This window comes from Nestor notabilis, unplaced genomic scaffold, assembly GCF_000696875.1.
Source record: "Nestor notabilis isolate BGI_N333 unplaced genomic scaffold, ASM69687v1 scaffold5978, whole genome shotgun sequence".
In the NCBI taxonomy this organism is placed as follows: Eukaryota; Metazoa; Chordata; class Aves; order Psittaciformes; family Psittacidae; genus Nestor; species Nestor notabilis.
Window position 1 is genome coordinate 87,326 of NW_009940602.1, and position 26,867 is coordinate 114,192.

The window sequence follows — 26,867 nt, forward strand, 5'->3', positions numbered from 1 at the left end:
CAATATTTCAATAACAGATTCTTAATCTTTCCATAGTGACCTGGAATTTCTCAAATTTCCTTTTTTAATCCAGTGCCCTAGATAAGAAAACCATTCTATTAATTTTCTCTGCCAGACAGTAATACTGGGCGTTTTTTGAAACAAAATGCAATCTGTGATCCTGTCAAGTTAGTGTTCTGCTTTAGCCCTGCTTAAGTAGGGGCAGGGACAGAAGGTATCATGTAGCATATTTTTTATTAAGTCCTGTTTCTGTCTAAATTTTTGGTAGCCAAATACAAGCAATATGTTAAAATCTTTTAAGAAATTCAAATAAAGACTTTGCTTGTTTAAGTCATGCAGCTAGTGATACATTAAATGAAAGTTAACGTTACGTTAGTGAAGTAGTGGTCTTGTTTTCATAGCATATCCTATTGGTCTTATTCCCTGTCATTCAGAACCTAACTACAGCATCCACATTTTTCAACCAGACAACCTTCTTTGTGCCTGACTCTATTCTGTCAACAGATGAGTAGTAGTATGGATTCCCTTTCAGGAATGATATCCTGCTACAGATTAGACTGGATTAGAAAGAGAATATTGACATGCACTCAGTTAATCTGTCCTGAGGTGAGGGGAAGTTAATGATGTCTAGTTCACACCCTCATCTTTTGAAGTCACTTGGGTGAATATGGCAGTCATTAAGCCTGTGCACAGATCTGTGGATCTCGCAAACCAGAGGAAAGGTGGATGTGTCTGACGACTTACCCATGACACAGCTTTAGGGTAGACAACAGAAAAAAATATGTAGCTCCAGAGGAAGTCTGTCAAGACATTCCCTAAAGGAATATAGTTGTGGCATTGGCAGTGCTGCATCTTATGCCCCAGCCCTTGCGTAAGGCTCTGCTGAAGGCAGAATTTACCTGTGCAAAGAACTGTGCTTAAAAAACACCAGCATTGTGTATAATAATACAAAAAGGAATTTTAAGTTAAAACATTATTTATCAGAAAAGACTCATCTCCAGCAATGCTGTGCAAGACTGTCCTGGGTTCAGTTATAACAGTTAAGAACCTGTCGTGGTTCAAGCACAGCTGGCAACCCAGAACCATGCAGCCGCTCGCTTACTCCCCCTGTTTCTTACACCCCGCGCTCCCCCACCAGCCTATTTACAGCAGCCTTTGAGAGTTCTGAAGGTTTTAGACGGCCTTTGAATACCCTTGAGACCTGCCTGCTGATTGTGCTGGGGATCAGCATGTTGGCACACATACGGAGTGTGTTTTACTCATGGCCATCCCACCCTGGGAACACCCTCTTTTGTCTGATCTCAAAAGTTAAGCAGTATCAGGTTCAAAGCTGGTCTAGGGTTAGACGACGATATAGAAGGACCACCAAGAGATCTTCCCCGAGGCTGGACAGTCATGAGTGGCAGGGTGTGTGGGATAGTATGGGCAAGTATCTAGGCCAGTGGGCCCCTCCAGTGCTTTGGAACCTCACCACTGAACAAGTGCAAAATCCAGAAAAACTAGTAAACCACTTGAACAAGATGTGCTGTCGTCCTGGTTATACCAGAGAGGGACAAATGGCGGCAACGTGCTGGGGCTTGGCCTGTGCCTACAGAGCCCTGCTCAACACTGTCCAGCGCCTTCAACGTGAAAAAAATGTCTCTGGATCTGATGACAGAGCAACTGGCAACGCAGAGGTAAACCCATCTGGGCTGCTGCACTGTGGCAAGATATTGCTGCCCGGGTACAGCACCTGGTGCTGAAGGTACACCACGTAGATGCTCATGTTCCCAAGAGTCAGGCCACTGAGGAACACTGATGTTTTTAGTTGTTGCTCAGTAATGTTTACTCTGACCAAGGACTTTCTCAGTCTCATGCTCTGCCAGGGAGGAGGGGAAGCCAGGAGGAAGCAGAGACAGGACACCTGACCCAAACTGGCCAAAGGGGTATTCCATACCACAGCACGTCATGCCCAGTATATAAACTGGGGGGAGTTACCCAGAAGGCCCAGATCGCTGCTCGGATCGGGCTGGGGCTCGGTCGGGCGGGGGGGGGGTTCCTCTTATCATTATTATTGGTAGCAGTAGTGGTTTGTATTATACCTTAGTTACTGGAGAGCTGTTATCTCAACTCGTGGGAGTTACATTCCTTCGATTCTCCTCCACATCCCTCCGGGAGCAGGGGGAGGATGAGGGTGGGGGGAGAGAGTGAGCAGCTGTGTGGTTCCGGGTTGCCGGCTGGGCTTGAACTACGACAAGGACTTACTACCATTACCCACCAAAATAGGTCAGTGTTTTCATCCATGTACAACTAGCTGCATGTGAATCACATTAATCAAGAGCAATTAATTTGTGTTTGTGCTGTGGATGTAGCTGGTGCAAAGGCATCAGATATTCAGTGACTACCGTGTATCTTAAAAACTGGGGGCATATAACTGCAAACACAGGTTGTGATTTTAAGTTTGGGTGGTTTGCAGTTTGTGGTTTTCTTAGTTGGCAAGAGACCAATATGAAGCAGGAACTGGCTATGAGGAAGAAACAAAATGATGATCTAGGTAGGAAAGGAGTAAGAATTAGAGAATAGCAACAGGATCTAGAATTCAAAAGAATTTAGGATAGGATACATGAAATCTGAAGAGTTCGATGACAGCTGGAAAAGTACAAAGAGGAAAGGATGTATTTTCTCTGTTCTACATCACAAGGGAAATAAATGACTGGAGTGTAAGGCTTGGTTATTTCCGTTAGTTTCTCCTTTGTATGACTTTATGCCTTTTTGGTCTATAGATATACTTCACATTTAGTAATTCTCTTTCATCACTTTTTAATAATATTTCATGTCCTAAGGATAACCACCCTCTGAGATTCTCTTCTGCTGTTTCCATGTCATTAATGCAACACTAAGTAGTTAGGATCTAACTCATACAAATATGAATAGCACAAGTTTAGGCTGTTGCATTTTTTAGTTTCCACTGGAACGCACAGCAAGAAGACTAACTGGATTTTAATCTATTTGCTGTTATAATTAAGGTTCACATAATCTTTTCAGGTTTTTTTTCCATTTTCCAATTATTAGTTGAGCACAGTGAAAAAAAAAATGAGTGATCCTAATCACTGACAGTTTAAAGTGCAGTGAAACAATGAAAACTGTCATCTTTAGATATGATGACAAGAGCTGCAATGGTAAAAACAGCAGTTGTGCAGAAGTGCCAGTTGACAGTGACATTTGTCATTAGGTACCAAATTAGGTATACTTTCCTTATTGCTGGGTATATTTTACTTAAGCAACAGACCAATGCAGTAAAAACAGAGAAGGATTTATTCCAGCTCTATAGAGAATGGATTTGGAGGGTTTATTTTAATACAGAATCTGTAGACATCAGTTTTGTGAGAACTGCACTTTTGAACTGAATCTTCTGAACATCCCAGTCTATAATAATTCTCTAAATATTTTAACATACAAAATTCTCCAAGTCTTTTTAGTTCTTCAGCAAAATTTTTGCAAAATGCAAGGTTCTCTGTGTTCACAGAAGTTTTTCTGTTAGTCGTGAACTGGAATCAACTGAAAAAAAGAGATTTGGAAAATATTTCTGACGTAAGTTGGAAAATTAACCTGGATTTAACTATGATACAGAGTACAGCACAGAAAAAGGGTTATAACAAGCAAGTCGCCACACTTAGGTCAGCAAGAATGGGGGAAGTCAGTGACAGAAACAGTATCATATAGGAGAAAAGTAATGATGCCAGTGCCTGAGATAAGTTAGAGGAAGAGAAGGAAAAGGCCTTGAACCTGGATTTTCTGTAAACAAAGCAGGTATTCTTTGAGAAGATAAGACCCTCCTGTGAAAGGTCATGCAGATGCAGAGCAGGTCTCACGTTAATTTGCTATGGTAGGTTTATGAGATAACTGGCTGGCTATATTCAGGTATATCCTGTGGGCTTCGTTCAGAATCATATATGTAGGTGGCAAAGGGTATAAAGAGCTGAATAACAGCATTGAAATGGGAAAAGAAAATACTCAAACTTGGAAGCTACAGAGTATGAGGAGCAGTAATGAGAGGGAACTTGGGGGAAATGTCCTGCAGTACATTGAACTGACAAAATACTCCAGCTTCTGGAGTGTTTTGAGGTCTCACCCTGTATAGCGTCACTACATTGCCTTTTACATTGGCCATGCCTCAAATTTGGGTATAATCTGTCATTCACAGTTGAAGTAAGGGGAAGCTTGAGTCTATTTATTAAGGAAAGGCACTGTATAGTAATCAAGTTTAAATAACACCTTGTCAGAAAATGCTCTAGTTCTTTAGTTAAAAAGAGGTTGGGAGATGGCTGGAGAAAGAATTTACATTTTTTTTTTTCTGTAAAAGAAATCCATGGAATGGAATTAGAAGGAAATGTACAGAAATAACCTAAAGCATTTTGCTCTCAGGGGGTGAATCTTAGCTTTTGCTGCATCCAGCTGGAGACACCTTGATCATTATAATCAGCATGCTTCATTTTCTGCATTAAAAACAAGATAAATGTTTAATCACAGTGCAGTTAAGTCTGGATCAGTGCCATTAGTTTATAATGAATATATAGTTAGATAGAATCTAATACAGTACTAATTTACTTACGAGCCAGGCTGAACAGATTTATGTTTTTTCAAAGCTGATATTTGGAGAATGTTAATGAGAAGAAGGTGTGTGTAACTGCTAATTATTTTTACTACTTTTGCTCATTAACTGGAATAATATATAGCAGTCAGTTGCTATTGTCAATATTCCACATGAACTATGAATGATTTTCTTCAGTGCCTGTTCTTAGTTTAAAATATCCAAATAAATTCCAAGCTGGAGGTATAATAAATACTTGTTGTTACAAAATTCATTTGTATCCTAACAGCAAAATAATATCAACAGTGGCAAATTAAAGAAGGAATTTAAATGAAATTCACTGGTCTGTAGGAGCTATTGTGGTTTGGTTTGTTGTTTTTGGTTTTTTTTTTATCTTTCTTCTACAAATGTTCAAGTATGCTGGGCAAGTAAGAATTTCTTCTTACACTTTGGAAGACTTGAAGGATGAGGTAGTTCAAAATACATTATTTTACTTCTGTGGGTATTGGTTAAACTGAGTGACTCCTTTATTAATTTTGAGCCATATCATGATACACCATTATAATGGGGTTTGGACCCTAAAATGTTAAGAAAATGTTCTTCCTTGTGAGGGTGGCGAGGCCCTGGCACAGGTTGCCCATAAAAGCTGTGGCTGCCCCATCCCTGACAATGTTCAAGGCCAGCTTGGATGGGGCTTGGAGCAACCTGGTTGAGCAGAAGGTGTCCCTGTCTGTGGCAGGGGTTTGGAACTGTATGAGCTTTAAGGTCCCTTCCAACCCAAACCAGTCTGGAATTTTATGATTCTATGATACAGATTCTGAATACAGAGTGACTTTTAAAAGGAAAGACATATCAGTAAAAAGAGTAAATGCTGGACTACATTGCATTCATTCTTTACTGAAGATGCTTCATAGTTAAGTGAAGAATTAACGTTGACTAGCTGACACCATTTTCATTCTTACAGCCCCCTGTGGCAGAAGGTCGATAGCACATCTGCTGGGATAGCTATCTTCAAATGTCCTCAAAGCGGTGCATTGAAAACCAGGCAGCTGAGAAGTAGCTGTAGTTTCAAGAACTGAACAAAGACGCTTTGTCCAAATTTCATTTGGACCCAACTACATCGACAGTCTTCTTGTGAAATGGTAGTTTTCTTCTGAATACAGGTGAAATCTACAAAATACTTGAGCTTAGCCTTTACCACGAAGGTGGTCCGTAACCTTGAAGTAGGTGTACTAGTGAAACCTGACTCCCTAAGCTGCATTGCTGGAATGGGTATGTCATACTTGTGTGCTTGAACCTATAATTAGGCCGAGACATGAGCATGCATTTTGGCATGATTTAGTGATCCCCAGAACTCAGCAAATGCAGGATTTCCGTCAGGTAGTTAAAATGGTCTCTGAAATACTGCACACAGACACAAAGCTAGGGGCATTCAAAACCAGCCTCTCTAACAGGTGAGCCTTGCACAATCATGTTAAATTAATAGGCAAAGTAGTAAATGTGAGGAACATCGAGACCCTCAGAAGCTTTTGTTATATTCCTGCCCTTTATGTGCAATAAACCAATTTTCTGTCAGAACCTGTAAAGGCAGTCCTGCTGGAGTTGAATGCTCATTTGTGTGTCTCTATGAAAGACAGTGTCTTTCAAATAGAATTATATTTTACTTTGGAATTTTTGTCTGCCAAACTTTGAAAACTACAAGCTCACCTTCTTCATCATGGGAAGCTTGTAAATTCTGCTAGCTCCAGCAGCAATGAGAATAATTTTTCTCTTCCTGTAAAGTTGAAAGAAATCATATGTGCCACTGTCTTCTTCTACCCCATATTCATTTCAAAATATAAAAGCTCTTGCTAAATGAGTCCTGTCACAGCTTATTTTGAAGACTTCGCTTTGACAAAGGACATGTCAAAAGTATTATGTATTATCAAAACATAGGTGGAGGGAGAACTTCAAACTCCTGATGTTAAAACTGTATGAGAGATCTCTGATGAAGTCTCCAACAGAGAGGAAAAAAGCCCTACTTGACTGACATTCATGTAGAGCCAACAGGTACTTAAGAAAAGCTAGTCATATGAAAGCAGGCACCTAAAGACTATTTTACTTTTACAATTAAATGTGAAATAATTTTATACTTTTTATTAATTTGCTGCTAATTCCAGTCTTTGTTTTGATGGGATTTGGAGCTTACTGTATCATCAGGGTAATACTACCTATTAGTCGTACTTCAGTAATATTCCACAAAGTAAATGAAGCAATTAACTTTGTAGCTACAGTATCTTCATCTTGATGTATTTCAAGGTCAATATGTAATTTTTCATTAAAGTTTAGTTATTTCTACATGAAGAGAAGATGGATGGATAGATAGATAGATACCATCAAAAGTGTTAACATTTGTATTGCACTGCCTTTGATTTTACTTTTCAAAAATGTGATTATTTGGCATATGTCACTCCAGTGGAGTACATTTTTCTTTTTTCCTCTCTTTACATTTTTCATATTCCTCATTTAATCTTGTTTTATTATGAAGTTATGGGGTTTGATTTTTGACCATCTTCTTTCAGCACAGAAGCAAGCATACTTTTGAGTTTGAGGAATGAGACTTTGAGGAAGATGTGACTGATGTAGACTTCTTGTTTAACTACATCACTTTTAACTGCCTCATATTTTTTAATGTCTTTGCCACCAAAGCAGCTGCAGATTTTATATTTGGAAAAAAAACGCTTACGCTGTTTGGTGGAGGCTTAAGAAATAGTTTGGGGTTTTTTGGGTGGATTTTTTTTTTTTTTTTTTTAATTTTAATGCATCCCAGACACTTAGAGGGAACAGTAATTACTATCATACCTCACATGTACTGGTACAAACTCATGCAGATGAAAAGCCTTGATGGAGACTAGAGTTAGTACTACCACTAGAGTTACTGTATGACACCATTCTCAGGAAGGACACTGTGTGAACATTAGGTCTCTTGCTTGTGTAGCTTACTCATATAAATACAGGCAGTCTGCAGTAAATCCAAATAAATGAAATGAGGACAATCAGAATTTCAGGTAATGACTTTCACATGCACATATTTAAGTGTGCTTTACAAGTGTCAGTGTTCTTAGGATTTTTTGTTTGTTTGTTTATTTGTTTAGGGTTGTTGTTCTTTTTTTTTTTTAAATTGAAGACCATGTGAAAAAAAGAAGTTCAAAATATGGCTAGGTATTAAAAAAAAAACCAAAACATTTCCTCCAGACCATCAGGGGAGACATGTAGAAAGGTATTTGGACATTTCTTTCTATTACTTAAAAAGAATCTGAATATCCTACAAGACAAAATGAAGTAACAGCTTTCCTAAACAGACTAATTCACTCTTTCTATATATTATCGTTGTCAAAAATTACTTTCTTATTGATTAAATGGTGCTTTCTTTGCTTTCCTGGATTTTCTTGCTATAGACAAACTAATGGTTTCTCTCAAATACTTAATTACAACTTCAGTATTGCATTATGCAAGATTTTATTTTTATGAAGTTTTAGTTGACTGCACTTATCAAAGAAGAAAACAGATAACATGGTTCTGCTTTGATCCCCCTTGCAACTCTACTGAGGATGCACTTGTTTGATTCGTCCATGTATGAAGTCTACGAGATCTTTAGTAAGAGCATCTAAAAGGATTAAAACCTGCTATGCTTTAAGTTAATCTTCAATATTTTTTTCAAAACCAGCATAGGATTACGATTGAATAATAGAATGATGTGTTTTGGACTATGCTTATTATATTGGCTAATATGACTGTAACGGCACAAAGAAGGTCTCAAAAGAGCAGCAAAGTGAATAGATCTATTACTCTGAGTGCACAATTAATCTTGTTGACATTATTTTATATGAACATGGATAAAAATGCCTGGAAAGCATGCCATTGAATTCCACTGCTCATTAATATTGATCAAATGTTGCTATTCTCTTTGTATTGGAAGCCACTTAAAAATTACCTAAAAAAGTATTACAGTGCTATTGATTTAAAAAAAACAAATCCCTGAACTACTGTTTTTTGAAAATCAGTTGACAAGTTAGGGTTTATTTTTGAGTAAAGAAGGATGGTTTTGAACTTGCTGCTATAGATGTGAGTAACAGAGAATATTAATCAGATTGTCAGGGAATTAATTATCCACCATTCAATACAATGTTATTTAAACATCCCTATGGAAGTTAGTTGGGACCTTTCATCATCTGGCAAGAGTGCCAGATCTTTTATACTATTTTTTATTCTTAAATGTTATGATAGCACGGTTAGGGCCCAAATCCTTCAAGACACTCAAATGTGCATCGTTTGCACCAAGGATCCTGTAGACTCAGTAAAAAAGAAAAAAAAAGGAAGTAATCATATGCTTGAAGATTCATTCAGTTTAAATATCCTGAAGATGTGTGAACTCAGAGTATGGTCCTCTGGAGAATTAGGAGAAAGAAGGCATGACAATATGTGCCTTTTAAAGTTTCAATCATTCATTCTCTTAGAATGCAAATAGTCTAACCCATGTCCTTTTTAGGAAATTAATGTTAACTAGTGAAAATTAGATGATTGCTGTTTAGTAGCTGTCCTGGGTTCAGCTACAGCAGTCATTTTTCTCCTTCTTAGTAGCTGGTGCAGTGCTGTGTATTTGACTTTCAGCCTGGGAACAGCACTGATAACACCGATGTTTTTAGTTGTTACTAAGTAATATTTACTCTGACCAAGGACTTTCTCAGTCTCTTGCTCTGCCAGGGAGGAGGGGAAGGCGGGAGGAAGCAGAGACAGGACACCTGACCCAAACTGGCCAAAGGGGTATTCCATACCACAGCACATCATGCCCAGTATATAAACTGGAGGGAGTCACCTGGAAGGCCCAGATCGCTGCTCAGGTCGGGCTGGGTATCGGTCAGTGGGTGATGAGTGGTTGTGTCCTCTCCCCTTGTTATTTCTTTTTTCATTATTATAGGTAGCAGTAGTGGTTTGTATTATACCTTAGTTACTGGAGAGCTGTTATCTCAACTTGTGGGAGTTACATTCCTCTGATTCTCCTCCCCATCCCTCCAGGAGCAGGGGGAGGGAGTGAGGGGGTGAGCGAGCGGCTGCGTGGTTCCGGCTTGCCAGCTGGGCTACCCGGAAGCTACCATGACAGTTGCTTCAGTGCATTTTTTTTAATATTTCATTGCTCTGAACATTTTTTAACTACCATTATCTATTAATAAAAAAAAAAAAAAGGCAATAGTACTCAACATTTAGGTTGAAAATGCTGCTATTATGTGCCTGTCACCAAAAAACAACTATAATCAGTCAAAAGAATGTTCCTATTGTTGTTGTATTGGGGTTTTTTTCTCAGTAGGAAGGCACTGTAGAAGACTAAAATTATTTAGAAATACTGTCACGCACTGTTATATTTATTACTGTGCACCTCAAATGACCTTTTAAGCCTTTCTACTTTGGACTGGTCTGAGAAAATAAAAAATCTAAAGAAAACCAATGAAAGCATGCTGAACATGTACTTAACAAGTCATATGGAGAAAGCAGCAAGCAAAATTAGAAAGTGATTATTTAAAGATTTATTGTTCTTGGAAGATCAGAGATCCACTTGCATAGAAATAATTAACATATGAGGCTACTTGCAGGTAGTCCCCAAACTGTAGCACGATGATAAAGACTTGGAAAAAAATACAGCTTATATTCACTGGAAACCAAAAATGTAAATTACTAAACATATTTCTTCCCAAAATATTACAGACAAGGATTACCATAAAAAGAAACTGTGATACTTGGAAGCCTGTTACTAGACCTGTTAAAGGAGAGATACATGTTGTCTGGAATTAAGAAAGTATTGTGTTATTATATTTAAGTGTAACACAGAATATGGATGGGGAAAGGCAAAAAAAGAAACAGCTAGTCTCCTCTATTTCATCTTCCTGTTTTTTGATTTTTTTTACTACTAACTGCATTTACAATAGGTCTTTTATTTATTGCATTCATTGAGACATGTTCTATGTTTAATGATGTACAGAAGCATAACTTGTGCAGATTGTGTCCTGAAATAGACTGATGACATAAGTTTTAATAGAAATGTGCACATGGATAGTTTCTCAAATTGCTATAACCACCCGGGCAATTATAACTAGGGAATGTGTTCTGACATCCTTGTCATTCTGTTAATTTTTATCTTTTTCAAATTAATATTTTCTTAGAGAGTGCAGTTTTCACTAATGTGATGTTCTGAATGCTGTTGCTCTGAACATCTGTCAAACCTTGGGTTTGTAATTGAAAATGAACTAATAGGCAGACCCTCAGAAACATTAAATTTATAGCTATTTTAAGTTTAAATCATTCAATTCCCAGTGCTGATTTTACATAAATTATGTTGTGGAAAGAAATTATTTTCTTTTGAGTTTTTTTTTTGTTTGCGGGGTTTTGGTTGGTTTTTTTTTAATGCAATTTTAAATAAGTGTATAATTACGACATTTCATTTTGATAAGTGAAGAATAATACCTTTCTGTATATGTGGCAGAGGTTGCAAATAATATACTTCATACTGAATTCACAAATCTTTTCACACATAAACTTGCACATGAGACTTTCCAGTCAATGATTACCTGTTCTTTAAAGTGAGATTGGAAAAGAAAAATCATAAAAATGCTAAAGTGTTTTCTTTTGGTAGAAGGTATGTTACAGGTAATATTGGTAAGATAATAAGATGTAAAAGGCTTTAAACACATGCCACTAAATGAATAAAATTTAGATCTCAGTTCAATGAATGCTATTACTTAAAGATACGTGTGGTCATTTCAAACCTATCAGATTAGATCTCACTGATGAAATTTTAGGTATCCTAGCATGTAGTTAGTTTAAAGAAAAAAAAAATTAGTAAGAAGCCCTTTTCGAAGTCAGCTTGAAGTGGGTATGCTAAAAAGGCACTCAATGGAAATGGAATAGTTGGTTTAGTTGCTGCTAGCTGCTGGCCCAGATAAGCATATGTTCAGAAAGTCACCCAAAGCCATAGAAAAGGTCGTCTCAAACAACTAACTTGACTTATAATGATTATTCAGGGATATTGTACATGTCACACTGTACATGATAGGCACATTTTATTAATACATATTTCCACAGTGGTATAGAAGTTAGAATGCTTGTTATCTTTAATAGGAGAGCAAGATTTAGCTTCTCTGTCTCCTGTCTTCTCTTACATTAAAAAATAATGTTATGATTAATGAGCAGTGACAGGCTTCATATTTCTCTTGTTCATAAAAATCCTTGCTGGCAAGTTATCTGAACTAAGTGAATGACGTTTTTTAGCAGGTTAGTGGAACATGAAGGTCTACATCAGGGATTTTATTTCTTTAATGAAAGCATGCAAATGACTGAAATTCTTATGATTGTTATTTTGTATGTATGTATATGTACTTTTTTTCCTCTCAGGACCCTGCCTTCCTAATCCATGTCATAATGGTGGAATCTGTGAAATTAGTGAAGCATACCGAGGCGACACATTCATAGGATATGTCTGTAAATGTCCACAGGGATTTAATGGGATTCACTGCCAGCACAGTAAGTTCCATGCAGTAGCTTTTATTGTATTTATAGATAGCAGCATTTTTATTCCTTGCAATGTTGAGGATTAATATCGAATCTGGTTTTCTAAAGAATATCAGTCTTTGGCCTTTATATTATGTTTGGCCTTTATATTACAAGTGAGATAATACTACTGAATACTACTACTACCTCCTGAAAAATGACCTTACTTCTAACTTACTGGATACAATAGTGCATAATTTCCTATGCATATTCAAGGGCATAGTAAGGAAAAGTAACATTTATCATGGATTTAACAGAAGAGCATATTGGAAATAGTAGAAATCTCTTATCTTGGAATTGCTAGAAAAAAGTGGAAAGAATAACTGAAAAGAAATTTGTAAAAAAATGCATCTTTTAAGTCTTTTTTTACCTATGCATTTACAAAGAAATGTTTTAAATCACGATACCCAAACTCAAGGGTAGAAGTTCCAGACTTCAATTTGATGTACATTTGATCCTGTTTAAAATACAGTATTTGGACCTCTTTCTAATAGTTATTGTTTTATTTGAAGAGTTTTTTTCCAAGTTTCAGGTCAGGTTGGGAGTAGCAGGTCAGTATCCTCGCAGTAGAGTGTATGGGTAGAACACTGACAACTAGCCATATGAAAAAAAAATCTTGATATTTCAGTATCTTGTGGGGCATTATATAGTAATATCTACACTTCACTAACCAAAATTTTAAAAGGTAAATAGATGTTGCATTTTTTGTGATAATACTGAAAATTACAGGCCCAAGTTTCTCCAATTAACATCATCAGAAGTTCTCTGTGATCGAAAGCAATTTGTAAGAACTATGCCTGTTCTGATATGAGTGACTGATCAGACCATGTTCTAACCTATAAACATCATCTGCATGTTCTATTTGCACTTAAATAGAAGCTGGTTTGTTTTTTGGTTTGGTTTTGTTGTTTTTTTTTCTGTATGTAAAACTCATTTAGAACAAGTGCTTGCCTAAGGAGAAACTCATGTGCCAAATTTGTGTTTTATTTTGTGCAATAGAGCACACAGCATGGTTCTTAAAATCTCATGTTGTTGATGCATTTGGAAACCAACTGTTAGTTAGAAGGTTCAAAACTCAAACAGTCAAGGATCCAGTTCCATTTGCACTTAAAAGGTAAATCCACTCATTTAAATCAGAGTGGATAAGCACTGAATCCATTCTACCTTAATTAAGTGCTCCATTTAGATACTTGTCTATAATTTGAAGTGTCAAGAACCAATGCAGTCCAGCTGGAATTACTGCTTACATTCGTTATGTCCCTTATATGCTGAATGGAAAGTGTCTCCAAACGCCTGAAAATACGGATGTTCACTTTCATTAACTGTGACCATACTCTTTCTCTCAATTACGTAGATAACACAGGCAGCCCCACTAACTTAATCTAGTTAAATTACCTGTCTAGCTCTTCCACTGGGAACATGGAAAAGTTACGTATTATCCGCTCCTTTGGTTTCTGTTCCATCTAGCCGTGATTCTGGGGATGGTCGTCTAGTGGAGCTGACTGCCAGCAGCAGTCATACTGGCTTTCTTTTGTTTTAATGGTCATATGTCATTAGAGCACTCAGTCAAGACCAGAGACTGAGTTCATGGTGTAATCATGATGGCAAAGGGTAATTGTTGCCAGCCTTTAAGCAGTTCAAGAGTCTCAAGATCAGGAGACGGGGCAAGATTATGAACCTGCTAATCAGCACAGTGTATTTATACCAAGTTCAGAATAAAGCAGAGTTTTCACATGGGTGATTCATATTCATTGTGGGGAGACCAGAACCCAAGAAGGCAGCTAAAGTGATTTAAGAAAAAACAAGTTTATGTGAACAGTTACTCTTTGGGGGAGAATGAAATTCAGTCCTTTTCAGATAATCTGGTTTAAGATGTGATAATAAATCATATACAACATATGGGTGTTCAGAAGATCTCTAATGATGTCAGCCATGAGAAGCAGCAGATGAGGTCTCTGCAATTAGGAAAAAGTATGGGACTTCCAGTAATAGACTTAATAAAACTCTTTTGTATGGTAGCTCAAAGTTCCTTTGATACAAATTCCTCTGTTACATAAAGTTTAGCAATTCAATTCTGAATTCGCTATAAACCGAGGAAAAAGTCTGTCAAAGTAGTCCCCTCATAAAAAGGTAAATTAGAATTACATCATTGCAAGACACATATCTTTATCTAAATTGTTTAGATTCCCAGCAATCATGTTATACTTCTTTTGTGCAAGGTGTTTTTTCTTGGGTTTCTTTCATGACTAGTATTCTGTTCCTGAATCAATTAAGCAAGGTGATTGATTTTGCAGTGGAGATACATTCCCAAAGCTGGCATTCTGTCATATGCATCAGCAAACATCCTGTCAATATTTCTAATATTCCTTGACCTTTTACCCATGTAAATGATTAATATATAAATTATAAATTAGTTCATTAGTGATTTCACTGATTGTATATTTATTGCAAAACTGATCTTAATTTTCAAATCTAAAAAAGATTCTGATTTCCCAGTGGCAAAAAGGGAAATCAAGTTTCCCCTCTCAGGGTTGTCCAACCAATTGTCTGGAAAAGAAAGTCTACCACATGTAGAAACCTGGGCAAATTTTTTTGGTGATGCCCAAGAACAGTATGTTCTTTAAATATTCCTCTGTAACTCAAAAGGCAATCACTTACCTGCTTGGTATGAATATTATTCCCAAACCCTGTCCAGGTAGCAGTTTGTCAAGCTGTTTGTGTATGGCAGTCTGGTTCTCAAATATGCTTTAACAGTATGCAGCGACAAGGAAAGAGTAGTGGTTTGCAAGAACTATGTTGATGCAAGTCTCATCTCCCTATGGTCTTACTACACTGAGAAAGCAGCTCTTTCAGAGAGTAATGTAGAGCACTTAAATTCTTAAAAGTAGCATACAACTCATGTCCAGAAAGACTAGGACATACTCTGTGGTGGTGGTGCTAATTCATAAGAGCAGGAAATCACTTAGTTCCTTCAGGATCACTTTGACTGAAAGCTGTGTAAATACATGGCCTTGTCATTCACCAGAAAGAGGACATGATCATTGGCTGCATTATAATTCCCTTTTCTTTAACCATGGATTTCAAGAAAGTAAGTCTTCTGAAATCTTTCTGGCTTTTTATTAAAAAGATCTACTGCTATTTGTGAAACATCTGTTATTACACCGTTATCAACCTCACTAATCGTTCTTCATATGACAGATGAAAATGCTGGGCAAACAGTTGTTGAGAAAACTAAAGCCTTCATCTACATATAGAGGGATTGTACTGTCACCTGTTAAAGCAGTCTAGAAATACAGTTCTTCAGAACAAGTCAAGATCCATAGGAATATCCAGAAAATAGAATTGGACAGTTCTTCCACCAAAAAAAATCCCCAAACAAAACAGCCCCATAACATCAAGAAATATAGACAATATGCATTATTGTGATTGTCAGAGATAGTCTGCTGAAAAAATAAGAAAATGAGGCACTAGTAAGAATATATTCAAAGTGTGGGTGACTCGCTGCCATGCAACTGAAATGGCATAGAGATCCAACCAGAAAAAAAAAACAACCCAAGTTCGAAACAATAGAGTTTAGATTTAAGGGTTTTGTTTGGATGTGGTTTTGTATTCTGAGGATCATTAACTCTGTCAGCTATATCTAAATGCCTTGCACTCCAAGAAGAATCAAGGTTATTAATCAAACACATTTAATAATGTAAGCAAGCCTTTGCAGTGTTTGTAGTTCACTACTTTCTAACTCCCTGTCATAGATGGTCTGTGGTATTCACATGGGCTACATTAGTGTATTGGGAAACTGCACAGATGGGGGCCACAGATGTGGCAGAGCATCAGCTCACTTTTTGATAGTATGTGGAGGTATCATCTCAGCTACACATAGGACAGGAGCTTTTAGCTGTGGATCTACAACTGGAAAGGCCAGTGGCCATGCATTTCTGGCCAGTTTACATGATGCATGATATACAGGTTCAGCTCTACCAGCAAGTTCAAATCCTAGTTTCTTTTCCAGCTACAGGGAAGAAATATCTGTGAGGAAGGTGTAAACCATCCTGTGGCATGGATTGTGTGTGTTACAATGAGTGCTTGCTCTTGCTAAACCATTCCTGGCTGTAGTTTGGTGATAGAGTGTTCCAGAAACTATTCCCCACAGCTGGTTCTCATGCATCTGTGTTGTTTTGGAGGCTAAAACCAATTGTATCTCACGCAGATGCAGTTTGTTCCAAGCCAGCAATCCCCCTTGATGTACCTACTAGGGTACATACAGTTGTACCATACCAAATGTTAATCCCATGCTGATAAACAGTCAGAATCTTTCCTCAGTTTCTCTTTAGGGGATCAGTATCTATTTGAGGAGTTCTAAATCTAACTCAGGTATTACTTTTTATTTTGATGGAGGTTAATTTTCATTTAAATTAGCTGTCTGCATAGTTTTAACAAATTATACTAACTATAAATTCTGTAGTAGTAACAACGTAGTAACGAGTTACATAATACAGTAGTAAATTACATGTACAATTATGTCCTAAGTGAGATGAAAAACAGTGACAACAATTTTGGGGCTATTGGAAGTAGGGTATTGTTTTCCTTAAAATCCAAACAAATATCTTGGTTAAAGCAGTAGGTGACTGAGCTAAGATGACCTGAAGCCCAGAGAGAAAACACATTAAATGTCAGGTAATAGGCCACTGCTGGATACTCCTCAGAAGGAGTCATCACCTTTGCCATGAAAAGACCAGGCATAACTTGTCCCCTGCTTAAAGAATTTATTTCATTCGTAATAGCCTGAGATGGGCTTAGAATCCTAGGTAGGTAGCATAATATCCTGTCCAATTTTGTTTCACTCTTATTAGCATTTGCTTATACAGTCCTGTTTATTCTTTTCATTCATACACACTTCCAATAACATTTTTTTTCTTGAATTGTTTTTACTGACCATAACAGTTTCCTGATGAAGTTTCATAGTCTCATTATGCTGTACATTGCAAAAATCCTTTCTCAATTTCAAACCTGCTGTCTTTGAGTATTTCTTTAAATATTTCTGTCTTCATGTACTATATGTCTCAAAGAAAAGCAGCTTTTGAGCGCCTTCAGTATGCCACTTATTATTTTGCATACAATTGTCGTGCTCTCTCTTATTTTTCCTGTGCAAACAGTTAAAATCATTTCTTTTACTGTTTCACTTGAGAGTTTTTCCAGAACTTGTAGACAGTTTCTCAGTGGCCTTCTCAAAACCTTTGCTGTTCTGGGATACAGTTTACTGCAACAGTGACCTATACTGAAGACAAAGCTGTACCATTTCTTTGGTGGAAGATCCTTACCAGTGCTTTCTGTATTCTTTATGCAACATTTTGTTGGAAATTTGTTTTTGATTTTTTCTGTTTTAACCAGAACTGGATGTTGAGCTGAGGCTTTTACTAAGCCGCCTTCTTGCCTTCCAGAAGATGTCATAGTGGGAGGAAACAGACCTTTCCAGCTACTTTTAGATTTTATGGGGATATTGAACAGAGTGGTGGATTTCTTGTGACTTACACACTGACTGAACTATACAGCAGATGGTAATTTTAAGAAGATGTGTGTTTCTTTAAAATTAAAGTCACTTGTCAATAGACATTATAAACATCTTTTGTAGGAGGGTAAATTTCTGTTCTCCTAATTACTGTCTTTCTTAAGGATTAGTATTATTTTACTATGGAATGAAATCACTATTCCAAAAATGCATGGTTTGCTGTTTGATTGTGAAAGAAATTAGATTTCTTGATGTTCTGCATTGAAAAGATAACATATGGAGATGTGTTGCACAACATACAAGTTCCTTTTTATATTTGAATGATTAATAAATGCTGAGTGAAAAGTTACCTCTTTCAATTCAATAATAGTTACCCCATTGCAATGACAACATCACACATTCTCTCTTTTATAATATAAATATTACAATATGCCTTTTCAGTGGGTTTCCTCAAAGTGAGAATAACTGTTTATATTTCTGAATATATTACACAAAAGTACCAGCAAAGAGTCTTGCAAATGTTACATTTACAAATTAAAACTCTTTTACGAAAAAAAAACCCACAAAGATTGCCTTTCAGAGGTTCAACAATAGACTGCTTTTTTGAAAGCGATATGTAAATGGTCTTCCGCGGCTTTGTGAAAGGAGAATGTGGATGAATATATGGATTATACTGTTAAAGTAATTTTGTAACAGATAAATATTGTAAGAAAATGATGAGTAGATTTGGGACTTATAGGAGGTTCTTCTGTAACAGACAGGGAACTAGACACTACAATTCATCTATCTCATACTTCAACAGATAAGTTAAAACAGATAAACAGATAGGATATTTCAAGTAAAAGACATGATAACACATTCATCATTCAAACTTTAGTTTACATCATAGAGAGTTTTCTTATATAAGAACAGCAGCAGTGAATTAAGTATTTCTTGATTTGTTGCACTCATTCTTTGTCACTTAATATTGCATTATTCCATGCAGAATCTACTATATAAGTATTTATCATTTTCTTCAAAATTATGCATTCAAACAAGCAAAAACTATTATCTAGAACCTCAACGTCATTTTATTATTTTGTTTTCTCCTTTTTCAGGTTCCCTTTCATACTTACCGAAAAGTAGGTGTTCAATTCTGTTATGAAAACCAGTACAGGATTGTTTTCTTCACTGGAAATTTTGTAACATCAAATGCTATTCTTTTCTTCCCTTTACAGAATTTGAGTTGAGAAAATAAGCATTTCTTACTGCTTTGCTTTCTGTATTTCATTTCCCAAATTCAGTATTCTTATTTTGGCAGCTTTCCAGAAGTGTGATGACTGTGCATTTTCTTTTTATTCAGTCTTAGCCTACTCTGTGGGAATTCTCTCAATGCTATCGTAGCAATGATTTAGCAAAAAAAGGGCTCTGCAAAGGAAAACAGACTTTAAATGGAGTAACAGTGATGGAAAAGACTAAACTCATCTTGCTTGATAGTGTGGTCTTTTTAAAGAGTGTTACTGGTCCTAACTGATTTCTGTTATCATAAAATTTTACCTTTGCGTTTGTCAGTTGGACAAGCAGTGAACTCAGTGAATAAGCCTGTGTTCCATCTCTTTACGTGACTCTATTTTTCTAACTGTTAAAGAATGCTTTTTATTGAGAACAATATCCTTAGCTTTCTGTACTGTCATAAGCCTTTTTCTTAAAGCTTTGATCATGAGTTTCCTTGACATAGTCTTGTGATGCTAAGTAGCTTATAATATTGAGGTGGTTCCAATTTATCACTTACACAATGTAACTTCAAGAAGGTTCATCAAGCAGAAACTCTTTAAGACAGTGTGTAACCAGATTATTACATCAGCATGGAATTATTATTGTTGAGTGTGGCAATTACTTGCAGCTCTGACCCAGTGGATGATGTAGATTGTAAAATCATAAAGTCACAGAATGCTTTGGGTTGGAAGGGACATTAAAGCTCATCCAGTTCCAACCCCCTGCTACAGGCAGGGACACCTTCCACTAGACCAGGTTGCTCCAAGCCCTGTCCAACCTGACCTTGAACACAGCCGGGGTTGGACCAGCCACAGCTTCTCTGGACAACCTGTGCCAGGGCCTCCCCATCTTCATCATAAAAGATTTCTAATTGAGATTTAATCTAAATTTACCCTCTTTCAGTTTAAAACCATTGCCCCTTGTCCTGTCACTATGGGCCCTGGTAAAAACTCTCTCTCCATATGTCTTTCAAGCCCCCTTTTTATATTGAAAAGCTGCTCTAAGGTCTCCTGGGTCCTTCTCTTCTTCAGGCTGGACAGCCACAACTCACTCAGGCTTTTTCCATTGGAGAAGTGTTCCAGCCCTCTGACTGCTCTCATAGCTGTACTCTGGAGGAGGATCCAGTCTAACATATACATGTACATGTTAGGTGGGGTCTCACAGGAGTGGAGGGAGAGAATCTCCTTCCTTGACCTGCTGGCCATGTTTCTTTTTATGTAGCCCAGAATACGGCTGGCTTTGTGGTCTGCCATCATACATTGCTGGCTCATGTTCAGTTTTTCATCCACTAGTATTCCTAGTCGTTCTCTGCAGGGCTTCTCTCAATCCATTTATGAGCCAATCTGTATTGTTATTGGTGATTGCCCAAACTCAGGTGCATTAGCTCATACTTGGCCTTGGTGAACTTCATGCGATTCTCATGGGCCCACTCTTCCAGCCTTTGAAGATCCCTCTGGATGGTATCTCTTCCCTCAAACATGTCAACTTGGCTTTATAGAATCATAAGTCATTTAGTTTGGAAAAGACCTTTAAGATCGTCAAGTCCAACCACTCACCTAGCACTACCAAGCCTGCCACTAGACCAGAAATGAACACAGGATTTGAGGTGTCACCTTACCAGTGTTCCAGTGCACCAGTACAAGGGGATCACTGTCCTGGTCCTGCTGGCCACACTATTTCTGATACAGGCTACAAGATGGCTTATGTTCAGCTGGCTGCCAACCAACAACCCCAGGTTCTTTTCTGCTGAGCAGCTTACCAGCCGCTCTTCCCAAGGCCTGTAGTATTTCATGGGGTTGTTGTGGCCCACATGCAGGACCTGGCACTTTGCCTTGTTGAACCTCATACCATTGGCCACAGCCCATCAATCTAGCCTGTCCAGGTTCCTCTGCAGAGCTTTCCTGCCTTCAAGCAGATTAATACTCCTGCTTAATTTGCTCTTATCTTCAAACTGACTGAGGGTGCCCTCAATCCCTTCATCCAGATCATTAAAAAAGATATTAAACATAACTGGCCCTAATACTGAGCCCTGGGAAACACCACTTATGAACGGCCACCAGCTGGGTTTAACACGATTCCCCATCACTCTTTGGGCCCAGCCATCCAGCCATTTTTTTACGCATTGAACAGTGTACCATGCAAGCCATGAGCAACCAGTTTCTTCAGGAGAAACTGCAAACTTGCTGAGGGTGTTCTCAATCTCACACAAGAGAACAATCAGTGAATCACTGTAGAATTATGAACAGCTAGAGGAAGAACACAGGTGAAACTTGAGCTGAACGAAGCATCTCTTCTTTGTTCCTTCTCCCCACTTTCTGTTCTCATTTGAGTAGGCACAGCAAATTGTAAGACAATTTCAGCCATTATGATGGTAGGATCAGCACAGCCACACCAAGCTTTAAAGAAATGATTGCTTTCAGTCTTTATTGCACTCACAAATTCATAACAGATATACCAGAACATTTCTGTGAGGAAGATAATGAAGATAAATGAAATCCTTATATGAAATCTCATTATTTAATGAGACAAAACTTATCATTTAGAATTTTGTCACACAGTGGCAGTCAGATCCATCTGTGTAGGAAGCGCCTGTTAGAAAAAAAGACGGGCTTTGTAATTTGGGGGGGGGGGGGGTTTGTTTTTTTTTTGGTTTTGTTTTAATTTTGGGGGGGGGGTGTTTGTTTGTTTGTTGGTTTTGCTTGTTTTTTTTAATTTTTATTGTTCTGCTGCTTTAAAAACTACTGTGCTCGACCATCTGGGTGTAAGTGTGTTGAGGATGCAGAATTAAAATGTTGTTTTTTGTTTAGGAACCCATGCTGGCACATGGTTGTGCAGTTCCCTATTACTACATAGAATATTAGTATTTCCATTGTTCATTGAACAAGTTGAAAATTATATGAGTGACTTCAATCTTTGGAACTTGAATAGTTTACATGCGATTTTTCTAAAAATTAGAGAAAAAAATTTAGTCATCACATGTTATTTTTATACTGCAGAGCCAGTGAACAATCTGAAGAAGCCAAGGAACATTTTAAAAGGAAGATCCAGAAACATATTCAATAGTGTAGCAACTCTTTTGAAATTATTAGTATTTATTCATGTGTATACACTTATGAGATCAGTGGGTTTATTTATAAGTAAGCTGTACGCTGAGGGAGAGAAGGAGGGTACAGTATCAGACTCATGACTTACATGTGCAAACCTTAAAAAAACCAATACTTGGATTGAAGCTCAATATACTGAGATAATAGTCTAATAGTATATACCAATCTGCATTACAAATGTATTCCCTTTGTATTCATAAAATACCTCAAGCTAAACTCATGTTGCTGTCACATTTGCATATGAATACCCAGTGTATTCTTCTCACTTGCATTTATTCTGATGTGTTAAATAACGTACAATTATTTCTGTAGGGCATCTGGATGAGTGTTTTAGTTTGAATCAGGATTGCATTTTTAAAGAAAATCTCTTGATCATCTCTACTTACTGTGCTTTGCTTCATGTGACAGCAGTCTCGGAACACAAGAACTGGATCCCTTTGAGATGAAAATAACCTAAATTGAATTTATCTGGTAGTTAAAATTTCTTGCGGACACACTGGGCATTCCATCTACCCACCAGCCTAGAACAGAGAGAACAGGCCTGAAATGTGTAGGGGCATGCAGATGTCGTGTCCTCAGCTCTAATCACTTCACTCTACAACTATAATTCTGTAAGACCAGACTACTTACAAATGTAGTTGTAACCTGGTTTTACCTGTGTTTTTCTCCAAGTACACTGAAAACAATGAATAGATCTTGGTTAGCTTCCTTTTCTTATGACTTACTAATGCCTAACATCATAAGAGACACTTGGTTTTCTGAAGTCTTATGATCTTGCCCGAATTTTGTTTAATCCTCTGGTGTGATTACCTGATACTGCCAAAAGTGATGATGTCTATCTTCCGTGAGAATATATCCTCATCAGACTTCAGTCTGAATGATCTCACCAGGCTGGTCTGAAAGTGTGCAAACTAAACCACAAGAAGGGATTTTTAGTGGGATCAAGTCGCTGAATGTAGCCAGTACTAGGTACTGAGCAGTAGAGACAGGAACATCCAGAGGGATATAAAGATCGAACTGGCAGCTCTACATTTCTAACAGATGAGATATAATACTGAATGTGATAAATCGCTTCCAGTAACTGCTATTAATAGAGGCATACATAGTTCTAAGGCTTTCTAGAGGAGCTTATTAGTTCTTACTGTGATACTTTTCTGCTCAAGTGCACAGAGCTTCAGTAGTTGCTTATCATCTCAGGACTTCTGCCAGGATCTGTGCTTGGCTGTGAGTAAGCAAAAATGATAGCATTCAGAAACTGCTCCCTTACAACAAAGCATTAGCGGTGAATTTTTGTTCCGCGGTGCAGATGTGTATGCATTATATCATAAAAGAATTTAAATAGCTGTTTACCTGCAAATAATAGATAGGGTTAGTAATATTGTCAGATTTCATTTTATCCTCTACACAAGTCAGCAAGGCATCTGGTTCTGAAAATGTATTCTATGTGATCCTTTTGTGTATCCAACAGAGCTGTTTATGCATACAATCATTACTCCCATGTAGTTCTTAGTTTATTCAGAAGCAATATTCTCTTCCATACCAATACTTTTCATTGCTAGAAAGAAATTAGTCTGCTCTTTTCTTATCCTTTCTATTTTCTTTGTCAGCCATACTTAACATTTAAGGGACCTTCAGAATAATATTGCAGGAGATATACCCCAAATTTAGGAAAAAAGTGAAAAGAACCTTTGCCTGAATGTAAAATTCAGAGTTTACAGTTTTTGTTTCTGTCTACATTATTTCAGAACTCTAACAGAGAGAGAAACTCCTCCCATTTCTCAGCAAATATAGAGATCTTTTACGGTCATTGTGCCACCCAGGGCCCTAAGTTATGATACAGATTATATGTATAGACTGGAAGACCATTCCTAAACTGCTAAATATAGTTGTGGAAAAAGCATAAACCTCCTTGGATAGGTCTTACTTCTTGTGATCATCAAGTAAAGGTGACATTGCGTGGGCCAGCTGCCATAAATAGAAGTTCCAGTCCTGAGAGGTGTTTTTAGTGCAGGGCATTTAACTCTCTGTGAGACATGAAGAGCAACCTGGATGCATGTGCCTCACATCTGACTCACAGAGAGTTATTTGCCACAGATAATACATACTATATACATGGCATATATGCTATATGCATATATCACAGAATGGTTTAGGTTTGAATGATCTTTCATTCCATTTAGGTTGGAATGATTTTAGGGCCCTTCCTAACCCTAACTATTCTATGATTCTGTGAATTTTGAAGGTCCCTTCCAACCCTAACCGTCCTATAATTCTTTGTCTCCCAAATGCTGAGTAGGGGAGAAGGTCACCTCCCTCGACCTGATGACAATGCTCTGCCTAAGGTAGTCCAGGAGGCTGTTGGTCTTCTTTGCCATGACTGTGTATTGCTGTCCACCAGGATCTCCAGACCCTTGTCTGCCAAGCTGCTTTTCTGCTGGGCAACATCCTCCAGTGTACAGGTGCCTGGTGTTGTTCCTCCCCAGAGGCAGGACTTTGCACTTCCCCTTGTTGAACTTCATGAAGTATCTGTTCAGCCCATTTCTCCAGCCTGTTGAGGTCCCTCTGGATGGCAGCACAACCCTCTATCATGTCAGCCGCTCCTCCCAGTTCTCTGTCATCAGCAGACTTGCTGAGGGTGCACACTGTCCTGATCCTGTCTAGATCATTAATGAACACATTGGGTAGTGTTGGCTCATGTACTGATGCCTGGGATATACCACCAGTGATATGCCTCCAACTAGACTTCATACCACTGATCCAGCCATTCAGCCAGTTGCAATCCACCTGACTGTCTACCTATCTTAAGTGATTTATAAATGCATTCTTAATCTATTACATGTCTGTATAAGTTAAATGTAAGAAATTGTGCTACTTCACAGCCACAAGAGGGGAAAAAAGGTTAGACAACTGCTGAAAGATCTAACCCATTCTCCTATTTACAGTGCTAGATTATTTCTATGATTACATCTAAAAAGAAGATTCATAACCAGTAAAATATGCATATATTTATGAGCAACTAGAAGTATGAATTTGAAAGGTATTAGCAAAGAGTAGAAATGACCTTTATGCAGCACATTTGTGTGCATTTATGCACCGTAAGTGCACTGACGTCCCAGAGACCACTTTTTATGAGGACTTAAATGAGATGTATATAGATTGGCCATAAAGGAATACACGTCATGCTGTATATCAAATACGGATGTGAACAAATATAACCATCTGTTTTAGTCATTTTAGAACATCCATCATCATATCCTCCAGGACTTGTTCGTCTAATAACATTTTTCAAAACACATGCCATAACTGTACTCATGTGAAAAAGATACATCCCTATGCTCACTCTATTCTGAAATACATAAACAACTGTATTTTGAAAGAATACAATTATTTTGGCATACATGAAGGGAAATACACTAACTTTCTGATCTGGGTTCAGACTTGCTTTGAAAATAAAGACTTCTTGCCATGAGCCCACCTACAGTATTTTAACAAATAATCTAGTTAGCAGTTACAGTCTAATGCCAGATAGTTTAAGTTTACTCATGAAGTTGAAATTTTTGGAGCATTGTTGGTAATAAAAAACAATTCACAATTCAATATACGTATATATGATCATATATACATATACATAGTATGTACAATGTATTAGTATACAGTAGCTTGTATTTGTGTAGTCCTGGTTAAATAAAGGGACAGTTATAGTTATTATTTTTTGTTCACGTTAACTACAGCCAAAAACTTACTCAGAAACAGGTTTGAAACTTTCTTAAACCTATAATTAACCTATAGTCACTTACCTCTTTTGAATTTTTTAATCAAAAATTGAAAGCAATCTACCTGTGCTTGCAAACTTTTGGGTGATGCTTATTCATTTTGTTTAAATCCAATTTAATTTATTTATGTATTTATTTTAGCTTTTTAGAAAAAAAGTGACTTTGCCCTCATCTAGGAGACATTTACAATTTAGGGTTTTTTTTTAACTAAGACACAGATATAGAAGAACAGTTTAATGACTCTTTTTTCCACTCAATATTTTACCAGTCTCCTACTCTCAAAGGAGAGGTGTCCTTCTAAATATGAATTGCTGTAATCCTTCAAATTTTATCATTTAACTGAGTAGGTCAGTGTTTCAATATCCATATTAAATTCAGTTGATTCCATTGAGTCAGATTCTTTACCAAATAAAACTGATATAATTTTATTCTTTTCAGTGGAGCTTTACCATATAATATCTCATTAAAAAAATACAGTGCTTGAGCAAACTGGTACCAATCTGTAATAACAAAAAAGAGCATATAATCTGATTTCCATGGTATTTGTTAGGAAAGTACTACTGAAAAGTATGAATATCTGAAAGCTTATGTTTAAGCAGTAACAGGATATTGCAAACTTTAGCAACCAAAATCATACACTCTGTGATCTTACCAATATAGTACTTATTCATGTAATATAATCTTTCAGGATCAATATAGAATAAAGGAAAAAAATATGGAGAATGCATTTTAAAGTCTATCAAAAACTATCAAGCAACTTCAAGAAAATTCAAGACTTAAGGTCCAGCGAAAAGATAAACATTCCATGCTACATGTTTCTCCACTTTATCTTACTGATTTCCAAATATAAAGGTGTTAGAACCTGTTAGTTATCAGCAACTTTTATTCAAAAGTAGAACTGGGTAGGAAAGTTCCTAAGTTTTCTGATTTTCTTAAAAAATAAAAATAAAATTGGGGGGGAAGGGAGGGTGTCATGTTTCTCATATTGATCTTTATCAAGTGTATAGCTTTGGGTCTTCATAGAAGCCCACTATGATTCAGAGGTTATAACCAGTTGATCTTCTACTCCTATCTGTTTTCTA

General features: G+C 37.2%; 1 long non-coding RNA gene across 1 annotated transcript in view; it reads left to right on the forward strand.

The window, feature by feature from the left end:
• The window catches only part of LOC104410310, a 68,895-nt gene that overhangs the window by 36,585 nt on the left and 5,443 nt on the right, over window positions 1-26,867 (forward strand). Inside the window, exon 3 of the long non-coding RNA XR_719945.1 lies at window positions 11,993-12,121. This is a non-coding gene — a long non-coding RNA (uncharacterized LOC104410310). The remainder of the gene's footprint in view (window positions 1-11,992; window positions 12,122-26,867) is intronic.